Here is an 18,017-nt window from a genome sequence, read left to right on the forward strand (position 1 = left end):
ACCATGCTTTGGACATTGTGGTGGAGGTAATTCAGCTTATCAGGTTATCACCAAAAGGGTATTCATTTGTTTAAAACATTCAAGACAGACATGAGAACAAAAACTTGCAAACTAAGTCCTACATGATGGCCTGTCCCACAGGTGCCCTAAAAACACTCATTGACAACTACAGTGTATTGTATGCTGCAATGACAGATTAATAAGATTCATATGATGAATATGGGAGAAGACCTAGTGGAATTTTGGCAGTGCTTGACAAATTCAATACTTTTTATCCACTACAGCTCTCATACCTAGTCTTCAAGCTGCTGAACAATTATCGCAACCATCGCAAGCAGTAATCACATCACTCTGTGATGGGGACAATGCTGTACAGCTGACAAGGGCTTTCTTCTGCAACAACATTCCAAAGAGGCCTGCCAAACATTCTACAATTCTGCAACAGAACGATTTAACAGCTGTTCCAGTACTCTCCAGCACCACAGATCCCCAAGAAGAATAGACAACAGTGAAAAAAGTCACACCTTTCAGAGCCACAAAGTTTTTACCACAAGCAGTACTATGAACTTCTAGATCTTCTGGATAACAAATTGGCTCAGTGGTTTCACGAGGACCCTATAGTGACTAGCGATATTGAATAACTGTTTAGTACTGCAAATAAAGAAACTGTAAAGTTTCCAACAACTTTGAAAACATTCTAATGACTTTGACTGCTTGCACACAAAGCTACTATTGTTAGGCGACTGAAGAACCTCCATACAGGCGCACCCTTAAACTCTCCTGTGTCCCCAGGGTGAAGCACCTTTGCCCTTCTTTTTTTCCTTCTTAGCGTGTTTCATATTTTCTGGCATTAGGGGAGCCATGGTTGGGCATGTCTGGACATGCTGTATATGTGCATATGACCATCACAAAGTGCATGAGTAACTTTGAGAGCTGTAAGGGTGGGGTTAAGAGTTTCCTCTGTGTGGAGAGGTGAGACTGAACAGAGAGAAAGATTTGTCTAACCGCAACTGGTATGGCTTGCAGGACCACCCAGCAGGGAGTGAGACTGTTTACTTTACTTACTGTACTGTAGCCTAGGATCACATATTTGGATTCTATTGTAGTTTTCAATAAATGGCTAAAATTCACCTGGTCTCTCTGGAACTTAACTGAATTGCTCTAGGGGGAAGGGCAGTTTGTAACATTATGATAACAAACTTTAAAAGAAACTGCTAAGGGAAACAAAATTAAAAAGGTGACAAGTGTCAGATAAGAATGCCACACAGTTGGTCCTGGACACTCAGGCTAATTAATTTCAAAACTGTATTTGAACCAAAAGCATACCTTGTGATTACAATTACTATTAAAGTAAGAAATGACAGGCATACAGAAAAAGATATTGATCAATTACCTTTCCCTGGGGCGCAGATGGGTCATGATGGATTTCTCCTGTGGTATTCCAACTTCCCCTTACAATCTACCACATTTTATACATATCCAAATTACATACTCATCAGTTTTCTTCCAATCACCATTAAGTATTATGATTACGTCTTATGCACCTCAGACAATAATCACGCATAAACTTCAGTCGGCATAACTTTTGCTGTCTATGCTATTTTCATGTTACTATTTCTCTTTTCAAACTGGTTTATCACTGATCGTGCATCTTTGACCAGGTCTCTTTTACCATTTGCTTTGCATAGGAACTTTTTGGGACTTCCCTGTTTTTCTATAATAGTCTTTTGGCAGCACATTTTGTGTTGTCCTTCAATGTAAGTGTATCCCATGGTCAATACCCCTGCCCAGCAATGATTAAACTTATCACTTTAGCAAGCTTAAATAAAACATACCCAGGCCAAACAAAGGCATGACCAAAAGGCAGCCAAGTCAGCATTAGCGACTTCTCGGTCCGTCCAAATATATACAGCAGACATACATACATCAGACCCTTATAACAATTCTCAGTACAAGCATCTGAACCAACTCTAATGCAATGAATATAGTGCCAGTTAGACCCCTGCAGCAGGACTGGGCTCCTGTGGGCGGGATTGGGTGAGCAAAATAACAGACTGCAGTAATTTGCTGAAAACAGACTAACACGGCTGCTACTCTGAAAACTAAATCTCTTGTCCGTTTACCATGACTAGCCTATTTGGGAAATTGCTAATTATTTTGTTTCTCTTTCCTATACGCATTTATCTCTCTCGCTCTGAATCCAGTGTAGAATACCAGCTCAACTCAGGTCAGAGAATCACACTCACAGGTTTTGTTGTTCTGTGGCCTCACATATACACAGACTGTCACTGTTGTATCAGCTTGCTGTCAGTGCTTATAAGAATGGCCGATCTAAAACCTGAGGACGTAGAGGTTTTTATTAAAAAAAAAAAAAAAGTACAATCAAGAAGAAAAAACATGGAAAGTCAGATAGTTGGAATAAATTTTCAGCTGTAGTTGATGGTGCAGGGAAACATATGGAATTTGTAAGTTGTGACAGGTGTTCAAGAGTGTTACGTTACTGTGAGTACAAGTCTGGTACTTCAGGACTGCGCTATCTTGTGCGTATTGTTTCAGTTGAACAAAAAAACTGTCTTTTCAAGTAAAATCTCCTGCAGTCTCCTCATTCGTATCCACCACTATCCATTACATAAATGACGACTTCAAACTTGTGTCGAAAGCTCCAGTAGCGTGGTGCACCAGTGTTGCTGAGGGCTCCACAGCTGACCTGATGCGCGCACACCTAATTGGAATCGATATGAGCAATCACGCAAAGAAGAACGGACTTTTGGTGGCGCACAGGTCACAGAATCAAAATAATAATATGTAGTCTCTTTAAAAGGAATGTGAAACTTTAAGGGCATGCATACTAAATCAGAAAATAATGATTCTGAAAATGTGAAATAATAAAATGGATTACATAGGGTGTGTTTAAATAATTATTCAAATAAATATAGTATTTTGTTGTTTAATATTTCAAGCCTGATAAACAATTGACACGTATAGTGTGTTGCTTAATTTAATTAAGATAAGGTATTGGTGAACCTGTACTACAGGCTATTGCTGTGACCTGTATGTCTTTCTTGTACTTTACCACAGTGAGCAATGTAAAAAAAATTTTTAATGTTTCACTGCTACTATAATAATGGAGACAACATCCACAGTTAATAGTTCTTAAATAAGAGTCTACACAAGATCACTGAAACATTAACGTTATTCCATTTTATTTTACATATATTGCATGCATCTAAGCCAATTTCCAAAAACAAATCTTTTTTTTTTTTGGTGGAAAAATTGAGCAGTTAATTTAGGCATAATGAACTGGAATACGATTTGCTTTATTATTAATGCAGCGTGTAAACAGAGTGGAGTCTTTGTATTAATGCATTTTGATACATTTGTGTTTTAATAGGGTACGGGGGGCCCAAATGTTCTTTGTTCCCAGGGTCTCAATAAATCTTAATCTGCCTCTGTCTGTATGCTAATTTCCAGGACATTTCTAGCCTTAAACCAGCTCCCAGCTGGCCCTTTTGTAGCTCAGTTCTTCCACTGGTGCTTCTTTCTCAGAGATTATCCTGGTTGGCTAAGAGAGAAGGGAACCTTGTCCCAACCCTACACTACAGGAATCCTGGGCCCTTAAAAAGAGACAATAGCCATGGTTTCCCGCAAAACACTTGGTATTCCTAGGACCATTTTGTCTCTGTCATTTTGTCCTGCCTCTGCTCTCCCCTGGGTCTTTGTTCACCCCAGAATCATAAAGAGTCATGCCTTAGAGAAGGGTTGACCAACTCTTTAGTCCCTAATAATTTTAAAGGGGACAGACCCATTTACATAGACTTCGCCTCCAAACTTAATATACCCTCTGTTTGAAAATCTGCAAGGGATATACTTTGCTTTAAGTGCAAGAATAACAGAATGCTTTTGTAAAGAACAAAAAGGACTGAAATTACACTAAGCTGTTTGAAAAAGGCTGAATTTCAATAATCTATCAAGTGCCTCTTAGAAGTCGTTAGAAAAAAAAGGTTTACGGATGAAACTAATGGAAAGAAATACCTAGTAAGTGACAAACAGTCTAATGCTGTTTGAAAAGTAGTTAGCATTTTTCCCAAAAACTTTGAAAATTGTTATGGAAAAGACTGAAATAGTTTTAAAAGACAAATTGATGGATAAAAATTTACAGTGCTTCATCTCATCTGTGAGGTAGTTAAGAATTATTTAAGCACTGTCAGTGGCACAGTTCCTTGCCCAGTGAACTCTGGAGAAACAAGTGGAAAGCATTTCATTCTTGTACAAACTCTATAGCTGAGCCCTGTAAATCTGTGGATACTCACTTCATATCCACGGATAGCCATGGACCATTTTTGTGGACAGTGGATCGGATGCAGACACAACCCAGCGGGGCTCTACCAACGAGCGCTGCTGCTGCCACTCACAAGCCTTTGGAGCAGCATGCAATGCGACGCCCCTTCCCCCCAGTCTCTGCCCCCGCACCACCTCTCCCCCACAAGACCCTGCCCCCCCACTCTCTCATCTCCGCCCGCACGCCCCCTCCGCCCCCCCATTGCTAGCCCTTAGGGCTGGTAAAAAGTGATGGGGCCAACCATGGGCCCCTGCAGTGACGGGAGAGCCGTACCCAGGGCCCTTGGAAAAATGGGCAAGCCCCCGCATCCTGACCTCACTCCCCAGCAGAAGTGCCAGGAGGGCGGAGCAGGACAAGCCCCCACGTTCAGACCCCACTCCCCAGCAGGAGCAGGGGGCAGTGCAGAGTGCAGGCCCCACAACCCTCTAAACCACCTCTCCCCCCTTGTCCCCGGCTCTGGCGGGTTCCCTATACCTGGCGCATGGCTCCCGCTCTGCCTTTTGCATCCCAATGGCAATGGATCTCAAAGGTGGGGAAGCGGCTGGCTGCAGCTCATAACCTATGAGTCACATAGGCTATGAGTGCAGACTCCTGCTTCCCCACCTTTGAGATCCTACTTCCAGAGAACGTGGAATTTGAGTACAAACCCCTCATTAGCCTTATGCGATGCTTGCTGTACCTCCACATAGCTCTGCAAGGGTGAAAATACAACCTAGAAACCCATGTAATGCAGCAACCAAACCACCACATCTCATCGCCTAAGGGAAATGAGATCTCCATAGTAAAGGAGCAATTCAAAGCCAACTTTAGGCCTCACACTTATGTGACTTGCCCTATACGTCCGCGAAGGCACAATTTGAGCAAGAGCCGACCCTTGGCTCTTAGGGTGACAGGATAGGCTCTTTTAATGATGCTTACTGGGTGCACAGCAGAAGGATAAGTATCAAGAAGCATAGGTTTATTATATGACTGCATGAGGCAGCCTTGTACCATATACTACCTCACCCCACAGTATCATGCACTTTATGCAATTCACCTGGCATGCTGCACTCTGCATCATGCACACTAAGGCTTGTACCATGTAATTTGCACCCTATGTACCATGCACCCCATTTATTCAGATTCAGGGAATACCGTGAGGTGAAAGTTCTTTTTTTGTTTAATCACATTGTCAGTTCATCAGCTCGAATTTAAGTTGTCACTGAGTCACTCCCTCTGCACTTACTTGCCAGTTGCCACCAGAAAAGTTTCCAAACTCTGTATGTATTTGAAAAGCCAGTGGTCAATGGAGAAGGAAACTGAAAAGAAATTAAGTGCTAGTGCATACAGTTTCAAGGAAAATGAGAAAGGCAAATCACCAATTTGGAATACATTCAGATTTCTTATTGGTGAAAAGGGAGATACTGTGGCTGGATATGTTGCATGTGTCAAATGCAAAAAAGTCTGTACTTATAGTAGCCATAAAACCAGTACTTCAAACTTACTTAAACATAAATGTAGATCTGAATCAGGGTCCAGTTTGCTGAAGATATTCATCAAGAAATATGTCACTATCACACGAGACATGAAGACAACTATGACTCAGTTTGTAACAACAGACATAAGACCTTTCGAGGTAGTCGGTGGTGAGGGATTCCTTGCATATTCTCAATGTTTGATTAACATGGGTGCCAAACATGGTGAAACGGATGCACATGTGCTAATACCACATTTCACAACATTAGCCTGGCATGCTGCACTTGTGGCAGGAGAAAAAAGAAAATTTCCACAGAGCTGAAAAACGTTCTTGGCACAATAGGTGGAGAGGTTACCCTTGATCTTTGTGGATAGATGATTACAGAAAGGTTGCCTATTTGGCAGTAACTGTTCATTACATAGAGCCACAAGAGTTCAGAATGGTGAAGCGGGTGCCTTGTGTGACTCAGTTTGACAGCAGGAAACCAAAAACTGCAGAGAACATTCATTCAGCTGTTATTCAGGCACTCAGAAAATTTGATATACACAGTATTACCAACCAGATGGTTTTCATTACTGGCTGGGGAGCAAACATGGTTGCAACCCTCAAGTCCTATGTGCGAATAAGCTGCTCAGCGCACATTACAAATACTATATTTGAGCACACTACCAAACCGGGAAAACAGAAAGAGGAAGCAGTAACCGAACTGATCCATGCATGCCGAAATCTGGTTACTTCAGGAGATCTGGCCTTCAAAGCAGACTGCAAAAGTCTCTGAAAGTACATAGAAACATGATGGAACAGCAAACTACTTGTGTTTAAGACAATTGAGAAGCAGTGGGACAGAATATATGAAATTTTGACAGAAAAGGGGGACACTCAGCTCATTGACAGTATTGACCACAAAACCTTGAGCTTAATAGAGTTCCTGCAGCCCTTCAAGGAAGCATCAAATGCGCTAAAGCAATCATCACAACCCACTCTCCACTTGGTGCCCATTTGGTACGAAAGGTTGAAAAAGCATCTCCATCCTTCTACCACTGATGTAGATAGTCTACTCAAATCCACCTTGCAATATCTCATGGAAAAGTTTGAAATCAAACCTATGCATAGAGTAGATGTTTTCCTGCACCCATGAATGTAGGGGATGAAAGTTATCACTGAAGAGGAGAGACAGGAAGTTTATCATGAGACCACGAAGCTTGTCTCATTGCAGAAGAAAATTATTCCTGCAGTGAATCTTATGCTTCTTTAGTCAGCTACACAGACACCATCACCAAAAACGACAAAAACAGTCACATAGAGAGTTTGAGGATTCGGATGGTGAGTGTGTAAGTGACGATGATGAAGTGTCAAAGTATATCACCCTGAAGTTGGTAAAGAATGAAGATGTGCAACTGCTGTGGTGGTGGAGACAACACAAGTACAACTTTCCCCTTCTTAGTCGAGTTGCACGCTTTGTGCGTTCCATCCCTGCATCCAGTGCACCCTCTGTGAAAGTCTTCTCAGTCTCTGGTTACACAATTAACGAGACTCACTCAAACCAGAAACTGTGGATGATTTAATGTTTTTGCATAGCAATATGTCAAAAAAAAATCAGCTATCCTGAGGAAGACATCTAAGATCAAGTGCCGCAATTCAGAGCAGGTGCGGTAGACAGCCCTGCAGTGCTTAATTTGTATTTAAAAAGTTGCCGGGGCTCCAGCAAGCCCCAGCACAAATTAAACACTGGCGGGCAGCCAGAGAGCACCTTCACCACCACCACCCATGCTCCACCCTCACCCCTCACCCTGGTCCTGTGCCCCTCACCTCTGCACTCCCCTCCCGCAGTGGGGAAACTGACCTGAAGACACACAGCGAAGCACCTGCTGTCCTTGCTCCTGGCTCCCCCACATAGGCCCCCTAGGAGGATGACCTGTCAAACGCAGAGGTGAGGTGCCCTGTGATTCCCCTTGCATGCTTCCACAGGGAGAACAGACTCCCTGTCCTTTGCATTATATGAACTATTTAGAATACCATCACAGTGGTTTGAGCATTGGCCTGCTAAACCCAGAGTTGTGAGTTCAATTCTTGAGGGGGCCATTTAGGGAACTGGGGCAAAAATTGGGGATTGGTCCTGCTTTGAGCAGGGGGTTGGACTAGATGACCTCCTGAGGTCCCTTCCAACCCTGATATTCTACGATTCACTCAGCTTCAGTTACCTCTTTATCAGCAACTAATGCTGGAAGATGCAGATCGAGATAATCCCCTAACCTAGTCTGGGGGGGCTCTGTGATCAATTAAAACACTCAGGCAACCTGCCAGAAGAACTAGTTCTCATGTGGCCATTTTTTTTTTCTCAACATCACTGGTAACACATTGCACCACATGCAGAAAACAGCTTTCTGGAATGATTGACACCTCAGTGCTGCAGGGCTTTAAATAAATGGAATATTGCAGACCACAGCAAGAAGTGTTGAGTAGGAAGCCTGGAGGCTGACACATTTACACAACAAGGAGGTGAAGTCTCCCTCCTCAGCCCCTGACATCCCAGCTGCTGAGAGAAGACTGCAAACCCCTAGTGATGATAAGGGCAAGAATATTTGTTCTGATGACTGTTGTACAATAAAGATTGATGTTTAAAATAACAATAATAGTGTGCACATTTATTAAGCCATATAGCTTTCTTATAAAGGACACACACACACACACACAGATGCTCCTCCTGAGAGGCACTATCGACGGCTTGCTGCTGTGGGTGCGGTGTGGATGCGGATACACATAAATGTTAGATAATGGATTATGGATCAGTTGCATGTTGATTCTGTTGGATGCAGATCGGCTGCAGATCCACATTTTTGTATCCACGCAGGGCTCTATATATAGTAGGTGTGTCCAAAGCACTGAATTAAGCTGTAAAGAATTGTAGCATCATGGGGAGAGAGACAGGGCCCTTCTGAACTGGGGTTTTCAGGAGGAATTACATCTGGAATGCCTAATGGGCAGCTGTGGGGAGCATAATCTCCAGCAGTAGCTTTGCCACATTTTAAATGGATGTGGCATGTGCTTTCCACACTCAGCATGGTCACTTTCCTTGATGGTGTGCACTGGAAGGGGCTAGAAGGGAAGGCAAATCCTCCATCCCACCTCTATCCATCTTAAGCAGGCTAGTCCCGCTGCTGAGAATAGCAGTGAGAAGCAGCCTCACCCTCCAGGCAATATGACTGCCCCCTGTGCAGGGATACAAAGGGAGGAGGAAGACTCCTTTTCCCCCTGCGCATTTCCACCCATAATCTTTCCCTACAATGTTATGGTCCCAAATATTAAAAAAATAAAGAAAATGTGGACATTAACATTCATACATTAGAGCTCAAATACACCCAGACATGAACAGCCTCTGCAAATATTGGATCCAAAACAAATTCTCCAGCTTGAAGAACTTTTCTGACATATTTTGATACTCCCCTCACTTCTGCATATACGATAAAATGGGAACTTTCTTTTACAAAAAACTTGTATTTCTAGTGCCTTTCCTCATCCCTGAAAACAGCTGTAAAGAATCTTTAATCAATGACACAAGCCAACTCTAGTTTGCTCTAAAAGTACTATCTAGTGGTGATTTTATATAACACAAATACACTTAATTAAACCCTCTTCTCCAGCATGCGGATATCAGACATACAAACACCAAAATAGGGGTGACACTATGGAAACATACACTTTGTTGTTCTCACATAGTGGTGTTTGTCTCCCTAAAACAGATGCATTTTCCTTGCTTTCTGTGGCTTTATTCACTTATTAATGAATCGTTAGTGGGTCACCGTAAGAGGGTGCAAGAGGGTGCTGGACATTAAAAGAAGCCACAGGCCTAGCAGAGCCTGTTCCTGATTTCAGCCCAGATTGAGGGTTGGGTCAGCAAGGCAAGGCCAGGCCAGACTACATAAAATAAGCTTTTTGCTCAGTTGGGAGAGAGCTAGTGTAGGGGTCTCCAAAAATGAGCTGCTGAAGCAGTCTTGGAAGGCTTGTGGGAAAAGGTCAGTACCATTTTAGTATCTCCAGGTCATCAATTTGACTTGGGGAAGGTCTACTGTAAACCAAAAACAACGGTTACTTCAGTTGTTGCTACTCTGTTGTCCTCATTTTCCTGTACATCAGAATCCTCCCCATCTCTAGCTAACTAAGAGCTGTCCCTCAGCTTTGATATATTATCTCATGTTTCCTCTTTAAACTACAGCAGGTTTTCCTCAAATACTGGTTTTGGTACCACACAGCGCTCATGTTCCTCTCACTTCAAGTTCTGTAAATAGTGTGCCTCTGCCTATACCATGTCACTGTTTTTGCCAAGCAAACAGTAGGATGTCACATCAGACTTAGTGACAGGGTCAGGGTGTCAGGGAGTTCTCAGCCCTGCCGCCCAGACTGTCACTCTGACAATGACCCAGGCAGTCTTCTAATTCACTGCCCCAAGCAGTGGCAAATTAACACACGGGCCCACAGGGCCCACGTCCCGGGTCCCGGCCAATTTGGGGGCCACCGAAGGAGCATCGGAACCTGGGTAGGAGTGTGGTGGGTGGGGGGGCCACCAGTGCCAAAACTGTGGCCCTGCCCCCTGTTCCCTCCAAGGTTCCACCCCCTGGCCAGGCTGGAATTCGGAGCCAGACTGAGGTAAGAGCCAGCCAGGGAGCCCAGGCCACTGTGGAGAGCCAAGGTGTTCCTGCCCTGGGTGGGAGCCAACGTGTCCGAGAGCAGCCCCCGGCCCGTGTCCTCGCCCCCTTGGGTATGCCACTGCTGGTGGGACCCAAGGGTGGGGGTTTTGGTACTGCCTCCTTCCCTCTCCACGGGGTTTGCAGACACGCTGTGAGGGGAAAGGAGGCCCTGCCCCAGCTGGGAGGCAGCGGGAAACCGTGGGAAGGTCAAAGGCAATGAGGAGACAGGCAGGGAAGGCTCCACCAGCGCAGCTCCTGCTGCTACACTGGCCCCGCCTCAGCAGCCACCACACTCCACCCAGGCTCACTCAGTGCCTACGCCCAGCTTCTGTTGCCAGGCTGCCCCTCGCCAGGTCCCTCCTGCTACCAGACTGCCCCCCCCCGGGCTTTGTGCCCAAGGCAGCAACCACATGTGGCACTGCTCCTCCTGTCGCCTCTGGCCCAAGGCTTGCAGTTTGGTGGGGTGGGGGGCAACATCCCACCTGGCCTCCCAAACTATGCTCATGCCGCCACGCTGCCATGCTTGCCTGACGTTACTATGCCCATGTTTAAAAATGGGTGGGCATAGGTCTGGGGGCCCAAATGTTCTCTCTGCCTAGGGCCCCAATAAATCTTAATCTGCCTCTAGCCCCAAGCAGTACCGCTCTACAGTGGTTGGTAAGGGAACCCAGGCCCACCCTGTACCAAGCAGTCACGGTCTGCAGCTTCCCTAACGTTACTTCTCTCACCCCAGGACTACTTCTTACCTTGCTTCCTCCCATTCTAGTCTCTCTTAGGGGTTACTGGGTTTCAGGGATTCCTATCCCTCTTTCCCTCAAGAAGAGTGACTGCCACCCTGCAATGTTGCCAGTCTCTTGGCTTTATGTAAACCCTGCCTGTTCCTTCATAGGTGAGCTTGCTTCCAACTAGCAACCGCAGATTATAAGAAGGTGCTGTGCCCTCTGGCAAGTGCTGTCAGCCCCCGTGGCAGCCAAATGCTAACATCATTCCTAGCCAAGACGATGAGTCAAGCCAAAGAAGATCTGCTTACCTGTGTTCCTGTGTCCAGAAGTCCTGTGTTCCTTTCTGAAGTCGGTAACCCTGTGGTCCTGGTCATGTCCCAGCGTTCATGCAACCCATGTCCTGTCAGAGAGAGAGATGGTGGTGTGTTAATCTTTTGATTTATTTACCCACCTGTATAGTTTTTGGGGTCCTTGGCTTTAAGCCAGTTGTGAGCCGTTAACAGCAGAGTGGTTTTATTTTATATCCATCTGTTATATTTTGTGGGGTCCTACTGAAAAAATTCTAGTTTGTTCGTTACCTATCCCTGCTTCTCTGGTATCTGTTAGTATTAAATCATTAAACTGGTGATAGATACGGAAGGGGGATGGATCTGCAGCCTTGGGGTTTTGGGTTTCACTACGGTCCTTAGCTCCCTTAGTGAAATTTACCCTGTCCGAGGATTAACATTTCTGGCGACTGCTTCAGAACCCTCTTTGATGATTTAGTGGTTGATTATTGCTGCTTTGTATTTATTTAATACGTTATTAGTTACTCAGTTTTGTTAACGGTGGTCCATTGATCACAAGGATGGGATCACTGACTGTTGTGGTCGAGTCAGTGTTGTGGCTGGGGCCTTGCATATACCCCATTGGAGTGGCCTTGTGTGCCGCTAGCCTCTAACACTGGTGAGAGTCCAGGAGGGGCCCTGACTTTGTGTGTCAAAGATGCATGTTCATAGTGATTGTCCAGTGAATCCGGTAATGCATTATATATAAACAAGGACAATTCGATTGTAATGTTACAGAATTGACAGTTACGATTCAATAATAATAGTGGAGTATACGCAGTAAAATGATAAATGCAAATGAAGTACAATACATGAAGTGCAAAAATAAAATGCAGTCTCAATGTTTAGAACTAAAGTTGTCTTATTTTTTGTTTGTTCATATTATAATTATACCTTAAATATGATAATGTGGCTACATTTTATATTCTGGTTATTTATGTTACAGTTGTACTCTGCTGGATATTTAAGTAATATTTTAATTCCCCTGCCACTTTGGCCTCTCCCCCTCCTTCCTTCCACTCCCCTCCCCCTCCACTTCTACAAAGGTTCTAGCGCCCTTAGATCCTGTGGGAGATAATATTGCTCTGTACCAGATGAAACCCATCAAAGACTCTCCTCGCAGGGTGTGGGAGAAAAATCTGGAAGCAAAATGTTTTCCTGACCTCTTCCCATATGGTACTGCAGGATTTCATGTTACCAGTTAAGTATAAATATCAAAATGTGTATTAATTCTGTTGATCCACAATTCTGCCAACATATTCAGGATTTATTCCACTTGCCATGGGAGAACAAAGTGAGTGCAGTATCTGCTAGCGTTGCACATACACTGAAACTTGATAATTAATTTGGAGATCTTAATCTCAACAGTTATTAGACAGTGAGGCACAGTGAAATTAATTTAGAAAATAGCATTGCTAGCATGCGTAGGACAAAGGATTACTAGTACTACAGAAATTCTGAGCTGCAATGCTTGTGACACAATTGTGGTCCGCCAACCTTATTTATCACACTGAGTTATGCTGAGTACTTTCCTCAGCTGAACTTGTAAAGCTGCTGTGTTTGGCAAATTGAGATTCTCAGAATACTGAAGACACATCAATTTGGAAACTCTATGAAATGATGTTATGCTTTGTTTTCTTCTTTCAAAAGGGAATTCTCCTCGGGAAAGATGAGAGATTACTTCTGGCATGTGGAGTACCAGAGTTGAGGTGCTCCACATAGTCATATGTTACTATGGGTAGAGGATGTGCCACAGTTTGGAACTCACAGCACAGAAGACATTTTAGCCTTCATTCATAAATATGTTATGTGTAAACTGTTCATAAAAATCTACTGCCCTAAACCTCATGGTAGATTCATTTCAAAGACATTCCTATAACATGTACTACTGAAGGACCCTTTACCAGTGATCAAAGAAGGTTTTAGTGCCATGGATTTCATAGGGCCATTACCCAGGCCAATCTGTAAGGGGGAAAGATTTTTGGTGGTGGTGGATTTTGACACCTGGTATCCAGAAGCGGTCACTTGGTCAAATGTGGAAACTGGAACAGTCACAGATGCACTGTTTTCTATATTTAGTAGGTGGGTTTTCCAAAAGAGATCTTATCAAATTTCATGTCACAGCTATTTTATAAGTTATGGAGAATATGCTGGGTAAAACAATTGAAATCTGCCCCATAACACCCAGAAATAAAAGGAGAAGTGGTCTGGTTCAATGAGGTTCTACAGTCTATGTTAAAAATGTAGGTGAACAGGACGATAAGTGACTGGGATGTAACAAGAAGTATCTCATTGCCTTTCTAAATAAAAAATGGACATCAAGTGAAACATGGAATTATTCCATTACAGAATATGAATGTTATGTAGTTGTGTGGACTGTCAGGCAGCTGAGACCTTACCTCTTTAACTGGAGGTTCAAGGTTCTGACTGACCATTCCCCACTAGTATGCCTTCCCAGAAAAAAGGGTACCAACTCTCAATTATTATGTTCGAGTATAACCGTCCAAGAATAGACGTAGATTAAACATATCAAGGTAGAAAAAATATGGTGGCAGGCTCTGTACAGGCAATAGAGCCCAAGCAGATGCATTTGGAATAGCCAGTGGCTAACATCATTTATCAATGTCAGGGGCGAGGGAGGGAGGGTCTCACAGACATCTCCAACCCGTGTCCCACCATCTTCTCAATGTATTACCAAAGAGGGTTGTGTATGGTTTCACAACTAGCTTATTGTCAAGGTTATTGTGAGATCTTTGTATAGGAAATAGTTTAAGAGATATATAAAAAGTATATTAGGTTTCAAAATTGTTGAAGTGTGACTTTGTCCCCTGAGGCAAGAGGCCGTCTCAGGGCTAACTCAATCAGTGTTGAGAACAATGGGCATCCATGGAGACAGCACTGTTTACTATCTGGACCAGATGGAGACTAAAGCATTTACAAAAACAAATGAACCCCAAGACAGCTCTCTGAAGAGCGAGCCCCCTGGACTAAGAGACAATAGACAAACTGTGTAAGAGCAGAAGAGATGGCACAAGTTGTTATCCATTACAGAGAAGAAACACTACCAGCAGGAGTGTCTCATGAAAGGAGGATCCCAGTTTTCTAAACTGCACAAGGGCTACAAGGACTAACCAATGGACAGACTCCAAGTAAAGGGGGGGAAATATGTACATTTTAGCAGGGCCAACTCCAAGGGGCCCAGCCAGAGGGCCACAAGCCAATCACCATGAGAAAAAAAAATCAGGCTAAATTGTAAAGTTTGACTTTGACTAAATGTTATTTATAGTATCTCATTCAGTGGTGGATTATCCAATGGGCCCATGAGGCCTGTGCCCAGGACCCCAGAAAAATGGGCACCCCAACAGAAATCCACCATGCAGAAGCTGTGAGGGAGGCAGGGGATGCCCCAGCACCCGGACCCTGGCAAAATCGCCAGGCCAGCAGGTGGGGTAGGGGAAGAAGCCCCAGGTGCCCAGATCCCAGTCCCCAGCAGAAAAGCTGGTGGTCAGGGCGGGGGTGTAGCCTGGTTTAGTCATTTAACCATTTTGTTTAGGCTACCCACAATTTATCCTCCATCTTGGGTTTCTTTCTTCTTGCCCCTAGCTGGTGCCCTTTTGGGTGCTAGTGTTTAATTGGTTAAGAGTTTTTGAAAGATGCTAATTTAGGGGACAAACTCTAGAGTGAGACTATCTAAAGGTTATTCTGCTCCCCTGTAATTTCAGTAACACGGGAAGCCCCAGCGCTTCTACTCTGGTCCCTGGCAGAAGCGCCGGGGGTGGGGGGAGGGGCAAGCCCCAGTGCTCCTATCCCGGTCCCCGACAGAAGCCACGGAGCAGGCAGGGGAAGCCCCAGCATCCCAACCACGGTCCCCAGCAGAAGCACCAGGCGGTGGGCGTGTAAGGGATTTTATTCATGTTTGGTTATAATATGTTCAAGTTGTCATTATAGTTAACAGTTTGAATATGTATTGTTGAATACATTTGCTGTTTATCAGTGAGACTCCATTTTGTATAATGGACGCCACCCTGTCTGGGTCAAATGGCAGCAAAGACTCCGTGTACTTTCACGTCCTTTTCTAAAAAGGCGGGAAAAGGAGGGAACAATCTGGAAAGGTCTGCTGCCTCAGAACTTTTGCGCCACCAGCCTATATAAGGGTGCTGCACATGACAGTTGGGGCTGTCTGCCTCAGAGGCAGCCAGTAGCAGTTTATTTGCATGGGCATCGGAGACCATCACCATTGGTGAAATCACTTACCTGGAGAAGACTGTGGAGTTATCCTGACTAGACTTGTCATCAGTTCCAGATCCTTTGTACCAAACACTGCTGAATTTTGATAGCTCATACAGCAGGCACTGACATATGGCCAGTGAGCATTGCTGAGCTTTTGCGTAGATCTATATAGCAGGCACCAGACTGCTGGTGAATGCTGCTGAGATCTGTATAGCAGGCACCGGAGTCGGGGGATGCGCTGCTTGAGCTTTGAACAGCTCTGTGTGGCAGGCATCAGCACAGACTGCTGGGGACTACTGAGCTTATGTGAACTCTGGGAAAGCAGAGGCTCCAACTTGAGAAAGTCTGGTGAGCACTGCTGACATTTGCAGAGGTGTTTGTCTGTATGGGTCAGACAATAAAACTGCAGGTGAGCACCAGAACTTTCAGCTCAGATGGCTGGAGGAAGGAGATAAATAAAAAGTCTCTGGAGTACTCTGTGAATTCTTTTGGAAAATGTAAAAATCATTGGGCGGAGGATGTGCTTAAAGGGGAATAAGGCTTAGGAAAAGCTCTGAGAGAGGTGGGAAAGTTTTGTTACCACTAACTTCTTGTTTGGAACAGGCTTAAAGAAACAGCCTTTGATTTATGACTTGTTAATGGTGCCATTAGAACTAGATGGGCACATAAAAGAAAAAGAAAGATTATATCTCAGTTAGAAGAGCAAATGGGGCAACAGAGATCTGAAAACGAGAAGCTGACTGCTTAAAATAATGCTTTGTCAGCTCAGGCGTTGAGCCAGTGAAAGGAGATTAATCAACTAGAGCAGCAGGTACAAGAGTTAAGTTGTGAGGTTAACTAAAAGAATAGGGAAACCTTTGTGTTAACTAAAAAAATAGAGGAATCTTAGGCAGCTACCAGACCGTTAAAGAAATTAAAAGAAACCAGGAAGGTAGCCTAAATCATTCTCAATGTAACAGCAAAATTAATAGTTTAAGAGAAGAGCTGAGAAAAGCCAAAGGGGTTATTGCAGCAATGAACACGGATCCTTTAAGAGAACACGTCTTCGGAATCAGATTCAGAAGAGGAAAAGGAGCTTGATTATGTGCAGAGCTCATGGGAAGTGAAGGCCTTAGAATCCCATCCTCCTTCTCCTCAAGCCCCAGCAGAAGTAGAAAGCCTGAAGGAAATCAAGGAGGGGAGAAGGTATCCGCCCACGGCTCCTATCACCACCACTGTGGTTAACTATGGACCTAACAGATCAATAGAGACAACATGTGAAACAAAACCATATGGTCCTGATCAAGCAAGAGCTGTCAGGAAAACGTTAGGTCCACTCAACAAAGAAACAGCACTGGACTGGCTGTCCAAGTTGAGCAGAATGACAGCCATCAGCAGAGAAGACACAACAGCTGTATTGAGAGAGTATATGAATAGTGAAGAATACAATGCTTTGCCTCGAGAAGTCCAACTAGCAAACACTAAAGACACTGGAGAAATTTATGAAGCTGTTTTCAAGCTCTGTTATCTCCATGAAAATCTCATAGGGAAATACTACTCAGACAATCAAAGGTGACAGGCCTGAAAGATTTCTAAGCAGAAAGTGATTTGTCTATTGGTTATCAGGACTATCTCCATCTCCCATTGTGAATGGAACAGCTACCTGTGACACTGCAGAATTTAAGGAAGTGTTTATTCAAGGACTCTTGCCTACTTTGAAGATAACCCTGGGGCCTATAAATCCAAGGTTAATAACTAAGAGAAATTGAAGAAAAGTTAAGGGTGTAAGGGAAGTTTTGTTTTTACCTTGTTTTACCACCTTGCCTTACATGGCCATCTTGTTATTCTAAATGTTGTTGTTAATCCTCCATTTTGGGTACCCTTCTTCATGAAGGTTTTGGCGCCCTTTTCCTAGAAAAGCGGGAAAACAAGGATCAGGTGACCACATAATCTGCCTGGAGACAGCAGGTTATATAAGGCTGGTTCGCAAGGCCGTCCTTAGGCATACGCAGCATACGCGGCTGCAAAAATCCTTCAAAAGACCACCCTTATCTAAAATACACATTTTAATTTTAATTACTATAATAAAAAAAACTTGCTTCCAAAGTCTTTCTGTCCATCTCTTTCTCCCTTCACCTCCCCCAGCCTTGAAGAGAGCCCTTAAAGGGACAACACCCCTTTCCTTCCAGATAGCTAGACAAAGATTTTCCCTTTCTTTACTTCTGACTATCTGATGAACTAGTTTTAAGAGACCCCTCCAACAAAATCAGTACCTTAGTA

General features: G+C 44.0%; 1 long non-coding RNA gene across 1 annotated transcript; it reads right to left on the reverse strand.

The window, feature by feature from the left end:
• Positions 1 to 1,931: 1,931 nt before the first annotated feature.
• On the reverse strand, positions 1,932 to 17,643 carry LOC122464633. The gene is made up of 3 exons (XR_006288833.1): positions 17,544 to 17,643; positions 11,511 to 11,602; positions 1,932 to 2,722 (listed from the first exon to the last, which is right to left on the reverse strand). It is a non-coding gene; the product is annotated as an uncharacterized LOC122464633 (long non-coding RNA).
• Between the last annotated feature and the right edge of the window lie 374 nt (positions 17,644 to 18,017).

Source organism: Chelonia mydas, chromosome 2, assembly GCF_015237465.2.
Source record: "Chelonia mydas isolate rCheMyd1 chromosome 2, rCheMyd1.pri.v2, whole genome shotgun sequence".
NCBI classification, from domain to species: Eukaryota; Metazoa; Chordata; order Testudines; family Cheloniidae; genus Chelonia; species Chelonia mydas.